Here is a 17,988-nt window from a genome sequence, read left to right as displayed (position 1 = left end):
CTTGCCTTTTGAAGAAAAGGCAAACCTTTCATTGAAGCTGGAAATGTCAGAATTTGCTTTCCCAGGCTTACCAAGTCTCACCAAACAGATTCACATCTCTTGACATTGACTGGTTGATAGAAAGAGGTAGAGACTTCAAAGAACCAAGTCAGGTAAAGATGGCAGCAGCTGCATCCAGTTTTCAGAGATACAGTGGCAGCTGCTCAGTAGCCATGTGAAAAGACCAGTTTCACTGCTTCTGGCTACGTCACTCTGTCCAACAAGAGTAATGGTGTCTCTATTGTATCCATTCTGGAGTATAATCTGAAGTTGTTCCTGACTGTGTATGGTTCTCAAGCTATGTGGGAGATTTTGTTTGTGCCAAAGACTGGCTATCTGATCTCCAAATCCACTTTCTTTCTTTGTGTGCACAAAAGAAGATTACCTTTTTTCAATCTTCATCACAGGAGGGGCCATGTGACTTGGGTGTAGCCAATGAGATGTAAAGGCCATAATGTGTGCCATTATGAGTCTTGGCAGGTAAAAACACCCCATGTGTGATTTCTCGTTTTCCCCATCAGCCAATGACGCAGAGGACACTGATGTCCTTGCAGAATGGCAGCTGCACAAGATGGAACACCCAACTAAACCTAATGAGTGTAAATAATAAACTTGTGTTACTCCATGGGGATGTAGAGATTTACCTATGAATGCAGCTAGCATTATTTTAACTATTACCAGAACGGATATCAGAAGTATATGAGATGCTGTCATATAAATCAAATGAAACCAAACCAGTCTTTTTATCTCTGGCTGCTTGAGGGATTCATGATCATGAATCACACAGTAACTATCCGGACCAGGAAGTGTATGACCAATAGACTAATTCAATAGAAACAAGTGGTCATCAATGTTCTTCCCCGTGAGAAGGCAACCTAAGACAGAAATTCTGGAAAAGCTAGCCAAAATGTACAAGACCACACCTGATGTCATATTTGTATTTGGATTCAGAACCCATTTTGGTGGTGGCAAGACAACTGGCTTTGGAATGATTTCTGATTCCTTGGATTATGCAAAGAAAAATGAACCCAAACATAGACTTGGCAAAGTCCCTGAGAAGAAAAAGACCTCAAGAAAACAGCGAAAGAAATGCAAAAATGGAATCAAGAAAGTCAGGGGGATCGCAAAGGCCAATGTTAGTGCTGGCAAAAAGGAGTCAAGATTCATCAATGACATTATCTGTGGTAATTGTGTAGACTTTTAATAAGAGGATTAATAAACTAAGAACTTTGGAGGTAGCATAGGGTCTTGAGCCTGGGGCCAAAGGAATGTCGGATGGCTAGGAGGAACAGTGATAAGCTGACCACCACCTCATCCCCACCTACACAAAAATGCAGAAGTAGCTGATGTATCTCCCTTCTAACTGTTTACTTCCATACAGATGAGGAAACCACTGTTCTGCATGTACAGTTGATCAAGACTTGACTGCTGTATGACTTTCCTGGAATGGTGCTAGTGAGCAGTCCACCATCTTGCCCCATAGCATAGGCGGGAACACAGTTACCAGGCAACCTAGCCCATAAAGAATGTGCGCCTTTTTTAGAAAGCCCGCCACGTTCAAAAAGTCACCCTTTTGCTCAAACCCGCTTGTTCCCAGCTTATAAAAGCAGCCAAGCAGAGCCAGCATAGTCAGTTTGGAGGACCTTCCTTTCTTCTGGGCTGCCTCCCTTGTGCTTGAGCATAAGCGTAATAAAATTTGTCCGGAAAATTTTCTGGGGTTTCCATTTGATTTCTATCTTGAGGAGCCCAAGAACCTCAATGCCAGCAACAATAAAAAACACGTGAAACCAAACCAAACCAAACCAAAACAAAATAAAAATGTCTTTGGCTTAGCTGCCAGATGTCAAGTGTAAGAAAACTGAAACCAAACTGGAAAGTTTGAGACTTATGTTATGCAGTAACAAAACTGGCAAAACTGTCACCTGGAATAACTTGGAAGGCATATCACGTGTCTACTGAGTCTATAGTTTTAAGATAAAGGGTTACCAAGTGTCAGAATAGTGGTGTGTTTTGGCTTTTGTATTTTGACGATGCTCTTTCAAGAAAGAGAATCCAGATCATGAAATAACTGTCTGGTTCGCAAGTAAAAAATAACAGAAACTAGAGTTCAGAAATTTGGGGCCCTGAAAGTTTAGAAAAATTGGTTGCTTATGGATCTGGAACAAGAAGGGAAAATCCAGGGAAAGATGTCAACAGTTTCATTAAAATCCACCCCTGTGGCAAAGATCAGTTTAAGGGTGTGGTCTTCCCACCCAAGTTTAGAAGTCAGAGAACCTCAAAGCGTCAGGCTTTAAGTTGAAAGAAAAATATAGGTACACAGAAGCAATAAACAAATGAAATTTGAGAATTGCTTCTAAGAAAGAATTTTAGTTGTGATTATTAGCTGCACATGGAACTTCTTGAGGCAAACAGATCAGGATTATTTAAGAGAATTGTTTTGCAAAAAGAACCCAGTAGCCAAAAGCTTATATATTTACATTTAAATAGATGTTTTTGAAGATGCCTATCCTTGTCATGTCTGACTCATACTCTCACTGGTATCTGATGAAAGGCATTTCCTACAATTATCAGAAAAGCATTAAGGACTATAAATAAAGTCAATGATAATACTGACTCATGGAAAATTCACACCTAGGTACTTTCTTCTACTTCTCTTAGTTATCCTGTTATCACTGTACCAACTTTTCCTAGACATGGACAAAAGTATTTAAGCAGATGTGTGAGGGGCCCTTGCCTTCCTCATGGTGATGCTAGGGAAACAGGTCACATTGACCAAAAATTTCCCTCAGGAAAGTTCTTAGGACTATCCTGTTAAACGTGGAAAATTCAAGAAACTGGGAAGATTGCACTGTGCCCATTGTGTATTATAATTATTTCAAATTTTGTTTGTAGATAAACTCAGCAAGAAAATTTTAAGATGTTAAGACAGGACAGAAAAAAGACACAAGGACTTTAAAAACCACTGGTAAATGTTTTTTTCCAGTGGTAAGAAGCCATACCCATTTGAGTTGAGTGGAAGAAACATCTGCTGACAATTTGTGATGGTAATAATATGGCATCACTGAAGTATTTCACACTTACTCAGACAACACAGTGCTTTTATCTCTCTGAGTAACCAATGTGTGTCCTGTTGAGCAGTTACTTTGAAAGTAGTCTCTGTTCTCCTGATAACTTTGTGTTCTCCTCTATTTCAGTGTAATTTAATACTCTCAATATAAATAGCTAAACCTTCAAAAAGATTTGCCTGCCTTGCAAGCGCTACATTTCCAATTACACACTAAATTAGGCACATGATTGAACATGAACACTAACATTTTCCAACAGGTGGTGAATAAGCGATTTCCATTCATCAGCTCAGCAACAGCACTCTGGCCAAATCCTTGCTCTGTTTCAGTGTTCTTCTAATACACCAAGAGTCTTTAACCAATTAAAACAAAAATCATTCCTTTAATGGAAAGATTAAGGAGAATGGAGTGTCTAATTCTGATCCGAGATTATAGAACAGAGCAAGGGTTGGTATTTCCATATGTGAAGCTTGGATGTAACCGAAATTTTGTGTGTGCTACAAAAATGTATCACACTAAGTAAGTTCCACTGAGTAAATTTAGCATTGGACTTTCGATGGTCGGAGATAATTAATTCTTAACAGATTTTGAAAAGGTACTATAATGCTGCATTTCTCTTTGAAACAGCAGATTCTTGAGTATCACTTTGGGATATAACTAAATGCAAAAAGGATCTCTGTTCTAAAAATTAATTACATTTACAGTTGCTGTTTGCATTATTTATCATGCATTCCTATAAAGAAAGCAAAGTGAAACGACTAACTGCAAGAAAATGCCAGGATGAAGTTGATAGAGGCAGCTGCTGAAAACCGAGACACATTTTATCAGGATTCTGGGATTAATTGACCTGCTTGTATAAATGGCCTTCATCACAAGATCATATCTGGCCAAGCTGAAAAACTTCAATTTATCAGGTACAAGTATGTTTCTAATAGTCATCAAATAATTATTGGGAGTGTCCTACAGCACAAAGCACTTTTACTGGTGGAATATGAAAACCTTGTATAATCCAGCTGGCATGCTATGCTATTCAGGGCTAGTATACTGCCAGGGGAGAGCAAAGTCTCTGGCAAATCTAGTTACATTTTATTAGGTACAGTCCAAGAAAAAAAGGTTATGAGCCAAGCATGAATGACTGAAGTATATGTATTTAAATTGTCCTAACAAGCACCATCTACTTATTCTGTTTATGCTAAGTTGATAAGGAGGGAGGAAGAGGAAGAAAGCAAAATGTGCATGACTGAATAATGGGGCAGATTGGGTAGCATGAAATAAGACACCAAAATCTGCTAGAGATTTCTCAGCAAGATCTGGTTATTGAGTGTGTCTATTTAACTGCTTGCTTTCTCTTGGGCTGTTGAAAAAGGAAGGTAGACTGCAGATGTAATTGCTTCCCCCATAGCTTTTGAATATACTGTGTTATAAGAAAATCACTTTCTCCACGTGAAAACTTTAGTATAGTTATACACTATGCTTTCTGAGATCTATTTTTCCTTCCTAAATTTCTTGCTTCCAGCATACAATTGTCAAGTCACCAAATAATCAAAGTTAATATAACTTCATTTGTAGATTAACATAATGAAATAAAATCACTCATTATATATTTGCTCAAGAAGTCATATGCATAATTTTGTTATAACAACAATAACAACAACAAAAAAACCCAGAAAGATATTTAGAAGGGATTTGATCCCTCAAACCTCAAGGTTCATTGGTAACTAAATCTGCACCCAGACCAAGCTCATTACAAGATGCATGAATTATGGATGTGCTAATATAGTAAGCCCATAGGGTAAAACAAAATAACTGCAACAAAAAGAAAAGTAAAAGCAAATTTCTAAAACTTAAAAAAAGGGACGATTCTTTACAATTGAAAGAGGGCAGCTGGAGTGCATGAGCCTTTCTCTAGGAAGCAAGACACTTCTGTTCAAGCCCAGGTTCCAACATTTATCACCTTTGGAACATTGGGAAACTGGTCCAGCCTGGAAGGACTCAGGTGCACCATCTGACGAGGTAAAGGGCTGTACATGAGGAGATGCCAGGATAAAGAGGCTTGATGTCTCAGCTCTACACTCAATATTGCCCTTTCAGAGCAGGGCCCTATGACCATGTGGAATATTCTCCAGTGAATCGTGCATCACAGCATTCTGGCCTCCTGCCATCCACCCCCCTCATCACTATTGCTAGAAACTAATCAAAATTAAGGACTATAGCACCTTAGAGGTTAGTAGTTTATAAGAAGCAGAACAAAATTTGAGAATAGAAGAAACTATCGGTATAGGAATATGCTTTTAGCCTTTAGCATTCTTGATCAAAGGGAAATAGAAGGCATCTATTTTAATACAAGGATTGGGGAGGGGGAAGAAAATTTATGTCCCTAAAATATTTAGTATGTATCTTTTTATATGTAATATCTTCTCTTCGATCTGTTTTCTGAGAAGTCATTATCAACAACTTGATGTAACATCAGTTACATTCTTTTTATCGTACTCATGTACCCTGATTGTTAAGAATTTCTCTTCTACTCTTTCATTGATGAATGATATATATCTTAATTTGGTCTGAACATTTCCAGCTCCAGAACTATAGCATCAGAAGAAGATGGGGTTAAAATACGTGAGAAACGTGATGGATCTGAATCATTACTATACAGCAGTCTTACTTTTGTGTGGACAAGCAATGTCAAGGCAGGTTAGAGACCATGGAGAGATGGAGGGCAGGCTTTCATTCAATTAAGAAAAAGTTGTTTTATAAAGAAACATTTCAGAATTAGGTGGTTTGATTTTTCCTTCCTTTTCTTCACCTTCTTAGCTCCAGAGAAAAGAGTGAAATAGATGAAGTAGCTTTGGCATTCCCCTATGCTGACATTCTGTAAAGTTTTTACCAATTCTCACTCACTATGGGCTAGTTGTCACTAAGGTGTTCATTGATAAATGCTAAAGGAATTACTGCTCCTGAAGGGATTTTCATCCTAATGGGGACTCTTAAGGACTTCAATGATTTAAAAACCCTAAGAAATAAAACTCAAATACAGAAATTAAAAACATTATATCTAAAGACCACATGTCCTCCATTTTCTAGCACTGCCCAAATATTATTAGGGTTTTATCCTTTTCAATAAAAAGAGCTCATTAAAAGTTCTTCCAAATGTAATTTAATTTTATTGCTTTTGCAAGTCTTGTCGTATATAAATAAGCAAATCAAAAAATCCTTTGTAAGACTGTTCTTATGGACTGGCTTAGAAATGAGGTCCAGGTAATTGGAACAGACAGTTACTTTTACAGATATTTTTGGAAGGAGAATGCCTGGACCTTCTCAAATCACACACATGGGGGGCCGGGACAGGTTTAGCCCTCTGGATATTTGGCAGTATAGTCAGCAATTATTTTTTTGTTTGGCAAAGATTCCACTTAAAGTGGGAGATACAATACTTTTTAAAAGTTTTTTGTTTTGTTTTAAAGTGATGAGATATCTATGGTCAAAGTTTCTGATGGAATTATTTCCGTGTAGCACACCTCTCATTAAAGACTGGGTGAAAAAAGAGTCATGCAATGTTTAGCGGAAATTCACCTTCCACATCCCTCTCTAGAGTAATTGCCATAAGCATGTAAGTTATAGTCAATATAGTCATCCTGGAGGATGAATTGGTTGTAAAGAACTGCTTGTTACACTGGCTCATTTGTACCAAATGCTCCAGACTCTGATTCCAGTCATTACAGAAAACGTAATTAATGTCAATGACTGAACATTTAATTGCTGACGGTTGTAGAATATGAACAATGGATAATTAAAATATAATTAATGAGCTAATTAAGGTGTCACCAACAGAAATATTTTGTTAATTCAATGATAGTTAAGCTGTCATAGTCCTAACACATTTTAATTCATAATGGTGAAACAGTGATCTCTGATGGCTAATATCTCTGCTTTACGACATGCACAAAATCATTCTTAGAGGAAGCGGGGTGCTCTGATGTTTAGCATGAGTCACCCAACACAAGCATAAAAGCAGAAAAGGGGCCTTAAAATGAACAGACATCTAGAGTAAGGAGCACTTCTCCATTTAAACATGATATCTTCCTGTCTTGAGTTTTTAGGACGTTCATTCTTCATCTGTTAACTTTATAATCCATGGAGTGTTATCATGCTAATATTTCTTGAATGTTCATGGGCCTTTGGCAAACTGAATAAATTGTTTGCCAATTATGCTATGTTGTCTAGGGTCTTTTGCAAATGTGACAAAGTTTCCACTTTTTAAAGAGTTCATTGACAACAGTCTTCTGAGAATACGTGTGTATGCTTAACTGGTGATCACAAACTTTTTTAAGTATGATAGCCAAAATTTAATGTAAAAAGGGTTTGACAATTCTTTCATGGTGGCTCTACATTTAGTAGATATTTGTTGAAAAAAATGACTAACAATTAGGGTAAGTTCAATAATACTTCAAATACAGTTTTCTTTAATTAGTCATGCCATCCATATATGTATAAGAATCAGTTCATACATATGTGTATAAAATATCAATATGCATATTTATAAGCCATATATAATCTATTTAGTCTTTAAAAAATTCAAGTTTTAATGTATTCTTAAACTCTGCAAAAACGTGCAGTTCCCCAACTTCATTTCCCCTCAATAATGCCATGACTAAAACCAAGAAGTTGAAAAACATTGGCTCAGACAAATGATTAGCCCTTTAGGATTTTACAGCATATTTGGACAATAAGCTATAGATAGGAGAAACCTATCAACATCATAAATCAAAGTATAATGGCCTAAGCAGCAAATAAGTGGTATAACAATAAGAGCAGTAGGATTTACAAGTAGATTATCATGGGTTAGCATTTGTGAAAGATTTTACAGAAAAGATTGGGATAGGAACTGAGGCTTGAAGTATAAATAAATAAGCATGAGTGAGGCAGAAAGGAGACATGAGGGCATTCCTAGTAGGAAGCTAAACCCTCGAGGTGGTAATGGGCATCATACCCGTGGGAACTATAAGAAGAGTAGCATAGTTTAGAAAGAAAAGATGCTGTTAGGATTTCTTTGGGTTATTGGTAGGCAATATTGAAAAGGCAATCTGAAGTCAGAGTATTGTTCATGAATGACCAAAAGTGACTTTCTTATGCAAAATCACCAGAAGGAAAGGAGTGGCATTTAAACTGAAGACTCTGACCTGGCATTTCCCTGAGATATGAAATTCAAAAGTATGGGAGCTTTTAATGTCTCCTTGGCCACGACCACTGCTGCACCATAACGGAAAATCTAGTGTCTCCATCCTGATGGTCTGAGATGTGAGGAGAAATATCAAGAACTTTCTAAAATAATGCGAGATATCGCTATACCTAATTCTAATTTGATTACTTATGAGTTTTCCATGAAGGCAGTAAGTTCAACTTTGGGGGAAAAATGGTTTCTATTCAATTTTGGAGGACAACCAGTGTAGAGAGATCTAAAGAGATGACAATTTACGTCTCAGTAATATCTGATGGGGGATGGATAGGACACAGGAACATGAACAAGCAGTAGAAGCTGTGACCTGCAGTAGAAAATAGGCTGAATTTGAAACACTGGGAGCTGGTCTCGGTCAGACAAATGGCCCTTTGGTTTAATTAGCAGGAGAGTTCCTGCATTCTCTAATTGTGACTGTAAATGAAGATTGAATTAAGGTTTGAAGAATAATGAAAGCTTTTGAGCAAGCAAGTATTGTGACAAAAGCAGGAATGTAAGATGACAATTCAGGTGGAGGGGTGCAGGCCTAAGGACAATGTCAGGAGCAGGTAGAATACTTACACTCTTGTTTCAAGTGTCTAGATGTCTGGGGATGAGCTGGAATTTGGCAATGATGGAAATGAAGGAAATGAAAGCATGAACTCCAGAGATAAGTCATTGCGAGACTGGCAGGACTTAGTAGCTCTCTTTCCCATGACACAAAGGTGATGGGGGAATAAAGGATTATTTGGAAGTCTGGAGCTTGGAGTACTGAGGGAATGATGACATTACTGATATCAGAGACAATGGTGAGATGAATGGATCAGGGTGTGGGGAAGAAAGATCAGTTTGGGTTTGCACATTTTGCGTTTGAGGAAAACAGCAGAAATACAATAGGAAATTCCTGCAGGACAGTCAGACATTAAACAGGGGACCAGGAAGGGAAGAGTAGGTGGGATTTTAAGAGTTTCCTTTTCATTCTGGAGATAAGTTTTTTCCAGGATAGAATAGATTATAAAGGAGAAATTAAACAGGAGATGAGAACATTTAGGCGCTTCATTCAAAATTATGAAACATGATTTTTCTATTTGATACTATTCTCTTTCATTTATTCATTCAACAGATGACAAAGTTCAATGACAATTGTGTTTGTTTGTTTTTGAAGTTTATCCATCCTAACTGGAACCAGGTCAAAAGACTCCCTGAAGAAAGACTGCTTGGGAGGAAATCAATGGCATCTACAGAAAGAACAAAGATATAGAAAATATGAAAAGCAATGGGAAAAAAGCAAGAAAGACATGAGAGCATATAAGTTTAAGAAAAAAATGAGGCATGGGAAACTAAAAGAATAGACACTGAATTTCTCTATTGGCTCCAATAAGAAAAAAAAATGCTACATTTGCCTTTTGTTTCTAAATAAGTAAACATTTATTTATTATGCCAAGATGACTCACAATGCACATTTTATGTATCTTATAGTTTTCCTATACACTACAAAGACAACACAGTTGAGTTAATAAGACTAGCCAAGTCTTACATGGAATTACAGGATGCCTATAGCATTTCTAGTACAAATGTTAATGAAAGCCAGTTATTTAATTATGGCATGATATAATGAAAAGCTTTTATAATGACTTGTTAAAACAGACTGAAAAACATTTTCCCCAATATAGCTGGGGAGCAGTAGAATCATTTCTTGTAAGTGGATGCTTTTGCCAGGGTAGAGAAACAGCTTTTCCTGTCACTAAAAGGACAAACTATAATCCATCTGCCATGTATAATTTGACAATCTGCAATGCTTAAACAGTAGGAGGGAAAGACAAGTCTTCCAAAATTTCCCCTGAAGGAGGAGGCTTTCAGCAGTTCCCAATTACTATCCAGGCTGAATGTCTTACTTTGAGCCATCTGCTCAGCAGTTAGACACGAAAACCTGACACACAGGAGATCAGAGGTGTGCCTCACAATTATTGTTGGCTTTAGAGTGGCCAATTTTTAGAATAGGAGCCAATTACTAAGCTTCAGGTATGCGGTTTGGCAACCCTTGGTGGTGTGCCAGTACGTGTCCCTAGACCTAACTTTTGTGCACTTAAACTTCTGAGATGATAATCTTGCTAAAGTTCAAGGTGAAAAAATACCCACTGTGAAGTGAGTCTGTGTTGGGTAATGAGCCAAAGATCTTAACACGTTTCTACTGATAATAGAAGAATGAAAATCATATAATGCCATAGATCCATGTTTCCTGCAGATAAGGATTGCTTTTTCAGGGCCCACTTCAGTTCATTACACTTAGTAAACCTACTAAAAATCTTTCCTGGCACTAGTTCAGAATACACAAAGACCTACTTCAGTTACCACGTGGATGATTTCCCAGGGAGGGATGATGTTAAGCGGCAAAGAAGAAAATGAAAAATTCCATTTTGCAGATTCAGGTTCACCTTCTGAAATCTTGAGAAAATTGGGTGAGATTCAAGATGGATCGACACTTTATGAGAAGACAAAGAGCTAAGAGCTAAAAATAATAGCATTGTTCATGGGAACAGAGCCAGATGAAGGCTTTCTCCATGTGCAGCTCTGGAATCATTTCAGATCTAGCACAATCCGTGAGTATCGATTTCAAACAGCCGAAAAACCTAATTAGGGAGAAGATTAAGGAAAACTTACAACCAAATGTAATGTGGAATCCTAGCTTGACTCCTGGAACAGAAAAAGGACACTAGTGGTAAAACTGGTGACAGTCGGATCAAGTCTGTAGTTTAGTTAATAGTATTGTACCAGGTGTTAATGTCTTGATTTTGATAATTCTACTGTGATCCTACATGATGTTAACACCAGGGGAAGCTGGATGTGGAGTACATGGGTACTTTCTGTATTATCTTTGTAAGGCTTGTAAGCCTAAAATTCTTTCAAAATAAAAAGTAAAAAAATAAAGCAAACAAACAAAAAAACACACCCAAGTGGTTCAATAGAAAAATCAGTGTGCTAAGCACTTTGTTTGCCAGAGTAAAGCCAAATCAATATGCTAACCGTCCTTATTTTGCACTATGGTGGAATTATAGAATTGTAATGGAATTATAGAATTTCAACTATTATGGAAGAGATACAAATGTTAATTTAGTCTTTTTTTAAAAGTTTTGTAAATAAGGAAATCCAGTCCCTTCTCCAGGAACCAATATTTAATTAGATGCAGAGCTGGGAAAAGAGCCTAGGTTCTATGCCAATGTCGCAGGCACAGAATCAGTAATATCTTGCTTCTGTGCAATCCACAACCAGTCCTTAGATAGGAAAGAAGCACCTGATGTATTCAAATCACTGGGCGAGATCTGGAAAGACACGGCTCATTCTCCCTGTCCACGTCCATGTCTGTTTGTAGGTACATCCCTTCAAAATGATCAGAGTATAGTTGAGGAGACATATGAATTGATAACTAAATGTTTAAAACCATTAGGCAGTAAATATTTAATGTTAACTGAGCAATATTGACAATCATAGAAGAGCGTAGTTTTCATACCAATTATTACATTACTAAGTTCTCTTCCTAAAAATTTAACCTTGTAGTATCCTACATATGCAGAACTCTGACAAGTCAGGAAGGCAGAGAAAATATTGAGTCCATTTGTTACCATCAGGTTTTCCTCTCTCAGTGCATTAATGAAGAAGATGGTGGGGTGAATGGGAAGGGGGTGTTCCGTCCTTCTGTTGGACAAGATCCATTTACCCTTTGCCATCTTTTTTCCCCCTAGAGAATGCTATGTTAAGGGAACTTGAAGGAGGTTGTTCACGACACAATGTACAACACAAAAGCACAATGCAAGTAGAAGATATTGTCTAGAAATGGAGCAAAAGGGAGGATGAAGAGCCCACACAAACAATGAGATGAGTAAGTTTCATACGTTCTCATGTTTTTAACTGTAGAAAATGTGGAAGGCATGAATTGAAGCGGCCTCATCAACGGCTTTGCTCTTAGCAATTCGTATTCCTAAAAACAAGCCTTCCTGAACAAGCTAGACCCGACAGCAGAATTGCACGCGTTGCCAAGTGCATAAACACATTGATTTTCCAACTTTTGCCAACAGCAAACGCTGAGAATTTCTACTTTTTTTTCTTGTCATCAAATCAAAGATGATAAGAAGGCCTTAGTAGACGAACCTCAGCTCACCATCAAGTCTTTACTTTCTTCGGGCTCATCTTACGTTCATCCCAGGGTAGTGATTTAATATGCATTATGAGTTGCTTGACAATCCTGGATTTTTTTAGTTGCACACATTTCCTTGAGAACTGTAGAATGATAGCCAGCCTGGTATTAGCTTCTATAGTGATACATCGATGTTTTCCAAAAAGCAAATGTCAGTCTTATTATACTCCATGGAAAAATCAAGCGGTCTTTGAGGGCAAAGACTGTGTCTCCAATTGTTTTACCCCACACAGTCCTTGACAAAGTGTCTTCTTCTCAGCAGGTGTTCAATAAATCTTAACTGATATTTAGATTTAATAAATCTGAAGGACACACTGATGAAATGATTGGATGAATAAATGAGTGATTTGCTGAATGAATTGAATAAACAATTTCATATAAATCATTGTGCACAATGCCTGGTATTTCTTTCCTAGAGATGGACATCGTGACTTAAAATCATCCTATTCAATGGAAGTGACACATATTCATTCACAGTCAGAAGGAGAAATGAAACAAGCTTCTGGCCTATTCAAGCCACCCATTAACTTCAGCTAAATATATTTTCAGCTTGAAATATACAGTAATATTCTCAATGTACCAGACATTTAGTCTGAAGAAATAAGCTAGACCAAATAATACCTGGTCTCAGGTTTCATGCCGGCATTCTTGTCTCACCTTCTGCTCTTCCTTCTCTGCTTAATTTGGGCCTTTGCTTCCTGGAATGTCTTTTCTCTACATGGTCAACCAGAAACTCCAGCCCACATTCCAAAGCCTAGAGCACATCCAACCTCTGCTCCCCCAATTATTCTTGGTCATATTTTTCTGCTTCACCTTAGTCATGTAAGAGTCTCTCAAGAGAAGAGGTGAGGATCCTAGTGGTCAAATACACGTGGAAAATTGATATCTTTTCAGTAGGTTAGTGGTTCTCCTCCTTACCTTTGTCCTAGCCTAAACCTACTTGCTATTCCCACAGCATGCCCTGTGTGCTCCTCCCTTGGTCTCTTGCTGTTAGTTCTGCTCTGAAAGCCCTCTCCCTACATAATCACTGGACTTGTTCTCTCTCTTTGCTCAACCTCTGCTCAGATGTGAAATTACCAGTGACTGCTTACCTGCCGACCTTACCTAAAAGCTCCATATGAAGGACAACCTTGTTTTTCTTACTGTGAATTCCCAGTTCCTTGACACATACTGGACACCCAATAAACATTTTTTGAATAGATGGGTTAATACACTATTACATTTTCTTGCGTTCATTAGGCATAGTAACATATTACATAAGCAAAGTAATTTTTTAAACTTACTTGACCATGCTGGAACACGCTTTGAGAAATACAGCTCTGAGTTATATAGATTGTTCCCTCTACTGAATTCCTAAAGAGTTTATCAGAGGTTACGTATAGTTTACCGTAATGCCCTTTAATTAATTTAGTGGGTATTACATCTCTCTTCCCCAATCAGTTTTGAATTTCCTTGAGTTTAGAGACCACATTAAATATTCTTTCTCATCAGTCTGGTGCTTAACACAGTACAAGAGACACAATAAACATTCAGGTGACTGCCGACAAAAGATCTTTTTCAGAGGTGGTAAAGCAGGATTTGAACAGATAGATGGAAAAGTATATTCTCTTATTATAAGTAAGCATTGAACTTTAAAAATAAAATTGATACTGAATTAGCAGTCATAAGAAATTTCTGAACAGAAATATTTACCTTCGTTTGCAACCAAATATGTGCTGTCTTATATCTAATTTGACTCAAGATATAGTTTCCTTGAAATTTAATTTTGTCAGTTCAACGGTTAAGAAAATAGATGTACCATTAAAATAATAAGAAAAATAATCATGACATGATTCTTACAATTGCTTTTGTGAAAAATGACCTAATTGATTGTTTTGGGTATGAAGATTAGACAAAGTATCTACAATTGTACCTTGGAAAACACAGACAAAACCAAAGAGTTTTAATAAAACCTTGTATTTCAACATGGAAATTAGATGACTATGGTTTTAAAGAGGCATTTTTTATTTTTTTTCAGATTTGAAGATACTGAAACGGACTAGTTTCTATCAGTAAGAAATGGGTGAGATAGGTACAAGAGTTTCTATTTTTCTTAAGAAAAGTACACATGAGAATGGCCGAGCCATAAACATTTAGTGAGCCAACCCTAGACTTTTAAGAGAATTCTGGTCTTCTCTTTCTTAGGTCAATGACTCAACTAATTGCCCAAGGGACTCACAAAGTACAATATTTTTATGACAGTTTTTTTATTCTTTCCCAGTGGTCACTAAAGAGATAATTGTTTCTTGGAAACAGACTCATGGAGCTATGTTTAAAAGACAAATTGCGACCGATTTTTGTTTTTATTCTCATTTTAAAGTTTAAAAATAAAAATATCTTTCCGCCTTTGAAAATCATCAATATACTTTTAAAATATTTTTAAATTTAGAATTATTGTCATTCTTGAATTTAGAAATAGTGTCACTGTCATAAATGCAGACCAAAACCAATGTGAAAAAAAATATGTACTTTTAAGAAAGGGAGGGCGTGAACAAACATGTATTAAGAATATGTTAGTAAAATTTTCCGTTTTTATTATTTTTAAATATGCTTGTGAAAACACTTAGGTAAGAGACATCTTAGCTATTAATAATCTAGGAAAAGTAAATTATAGAGCAAATGTATTTGTGAGGCTTTTATCTTTCATGTCTCATTTTATTTTTCTACCACATGCTCCCCAAAATAGTAATTATCAAACTACTTCTGCAAGACTTTTAATAACAACTCTGTCTGTATCTAAATACTCTACCCAAACAAGGAGATGCAATGTAGAGAAAAAGCTTCATGTTTTAAAGTAACAGACAAATAGGAATTTTAATCTGTTTCAAGTGTTAGAGTGTTGCTTAATCTGGTATTGCCCTCCTCGTGCTCCAGCTTGGTGGAGGGGATGGGAGCGATGGCATGGTCCGGGGTGAAATAGTGAGTCAGGATTGGAACATCCTTACTCAAAGACACAGGTGAAGGGAGGCACGTCCAGGTCCATGGACACGGAGACTGAGGTGGAAGACAAGGAGGTAAAAATCTAGAGATGATAAAAGAATGAGAGACACAGAGAAGGGTAGAGCAAGGGCTGACATGGTGTTCTCTGGCTTTTATGAGCTTGTCACGGGGTGGGTAATGGATGGGTGAATTTCTGTGACTAGAGGGGATGCTGAAAGATGTGGGCAGTCACTGAACTCACTAGCCCCGTCACAAGGAATGAGGAGTTCTGTGGTCCTCAGGGAGTGTGATAGCAGAATCACCTGGAACACGCTCAAGCTCTTCTTCCATCTAATCTGCCATATCCCCCACACACTATTATCAGATTTCAGCTATATCCCTCTCTTTTCTAGCACTTTATCTTTCTCTCTTTCACTCTCATTTGCTTTCCTCAGACTCACTAAAATGCTGGTAAACAATTATCTTGTTAATACAGTTTACCTCATGCAGTCTTCATAATAATTCGTTGAAACATTTCTTTCCCTGTTTTGCAGATGGGAAAGTGTGTCATGTCTTGCCCTCCAAAATCATAAACTGCAAAGTAATTGGTGCTAGTTATGTTGTTAATTGTGTTGTAAAATTAAAAAAAACAAAACATAAAAATTAAAAATCTACCAACCTGCCACTAGGAAATAACCAGTGTTATCATTTGGTGTGGAAATATATGTGTATATCCCAAATTGAGATCATATCTTTTTTTGGACTGCCCCTGCCCAAGAATAACATATTGTATGCCTTTTCTCATGTCAATTATTAGAGTTCTTTATTATCGTTTTGTACTGTGCTCATATTTTTCTTCCTTTCCTCATACCACACGCCTTCTAAATTATGAAAGGAAGATTAACACCAACTACTACATTCATCCTTAACCATTTCAGCACAATCTTTACTGTTATCAAATGTGGCCTAGAAAAGAAGGTTCCCATGAATATATTCTAAGATAACAAGTACTTTTACCTGTTTCATTTTCTCTCTTATCTCTGTGAGCTCACAGATATTCATGGTTTGCAGTCTAAGGGGAAGGAGAATGTTGGAAATTTATGTGGGTTATCAACACACAAAATACGTTTGGAGAAAAGCAAAGAGGACTTCAGAAAGAAAATCCAATTGGCAGCAGGAGTATGCTTTAGGCATTCCAATCAAAGGCCAACTTTGATTGTTTCCATGGACCTATGATGTGTGGTTTGTCTATATCTCAGTTAACTTTGCCCCTTGATTTGGTAAATCTAATAGGAGACGTATCAATTCAGCTCTGTTTCTCAATGCTGTCATGAACAGTTGGCTCTGGCACACAAAATGACATTTGGAAAGAAAGTCTTCCTTTGACAACCCTGTTGACTTTTCAACTTCTCTGTTACCACAATCATCAGAGTCTAATTTACTCTTCAGGGGCCCTAATCATTCTATAGCCTCAGCTGGACAGAAAGAAAATAATTTGTTCACTTAACAGAAAGAAAGTCTATACTCCCAAAACAAAACGAATCCGACGGAGAACTTAGAATTAACAGGCTCTGCTGACGGACTCTTTTTTCTACTTTTCATCAGTCTGGTGACAGTGGACTCTGGACAGAGATAAATGAGAGGTCAAGCTACCCTTCATTTTTCCAGAGGATTATTTCACCCACAGATAAGGCACAAAGAAGGAAGTAATAGTCAAGACCAGCCTGTAAGAAAACAAAACAAAACAAAAAGCTAACTAACAAAAGCTCATTCTCCTAGCAGTCCCCTTGTCCCCACTCCAGCTTGGTGAGTGTACCAACCAGCATGCATAGTTTGTTATTTTTTTTGAGTGAGGGGGAAAAAAAAAAGCACAAAGCTAATATGCGGCAAAGATAATTGTGTCTCACATAATAGATGCTTATGGTGCTTTTCCTAACTTTATAACCAATGCTGAAAAAACAAACAAAAGAAAATAAAAACTCTCTGCACTCATTCTGTTTCATAATACAGAAGGTCCAGGACCATACCAAATGATGCATGCTAAATATATACTGATTGATTGATTTTTAATGAAGAGAATAGTGATAAGCCTGACAGGCTTTCATTGTGATTTGGGGAAGAAAGAAAACTTTCTAAATACTATTATTATTCACATGCTATATTAAGAAAAGGGGAAGGGCTAGCACTATAACAAGTGAAAAACAAAGACAAAGATATGCTTGAGTTTGTTGCAGGTCTTTCTCTTTGTTGATGAAATTTGATTTGTGTAATTACTTCCTTTCTGAATCACTGTCGGACGTATTCTTCAATGGAAGGTAATTTTAGATTCTTTTTCTCAGGCAAAATCTAATCCTTAATCATATACGAAGGACTTTGAAACGTCCTCATTTTTAAATATTCAGTTATTTTAAATATGTGATTCAACACCACAGTGAGTCCAGAATGACTTCCTAGAGACTTAGCACTCCTTAACACATCAAATGAAACCCAACAATTAGGATTATTACTGACAAAATGATTTT

General features: G+C 37.1%; 1 pseudogene across 1 annotated transcript; it reads left to right on the top strand.

The window, feature by feature from the left end:
• The first annotated feature begins 813 nt into the window (after window positions 1-813).
• LOC308506567 (small ribosomal subunit protein eS24-like) lies at window positions 814-1,243 on the top strand (annotated as a pseudogene). Its single transcript has one exon. The product of its transcript is annotated as a small ribosomal subunit protein eS24-like (transcript).
• The last annotated feature ends 16,745 nt before the right edge of the window (window positions 1,244-17,988 follow it).

The sequence above is a fragment of the Rhinolophus hipposideros genome (genome assembly GCF_964194185.1).
Source record: "Rhinolophus hipposideros genome assembly, chromosome: 13".
Taxonomy (NCBI): Eukaryota; Metazoa; Chordata; class Mammalia; order Chiroptera; family Rhinolophidae; genus Rhinolophus; species Rhinolophus hipposideros.
This window is presented reverse-complemented; position numbering and strand designations above follow the sequence as displayed.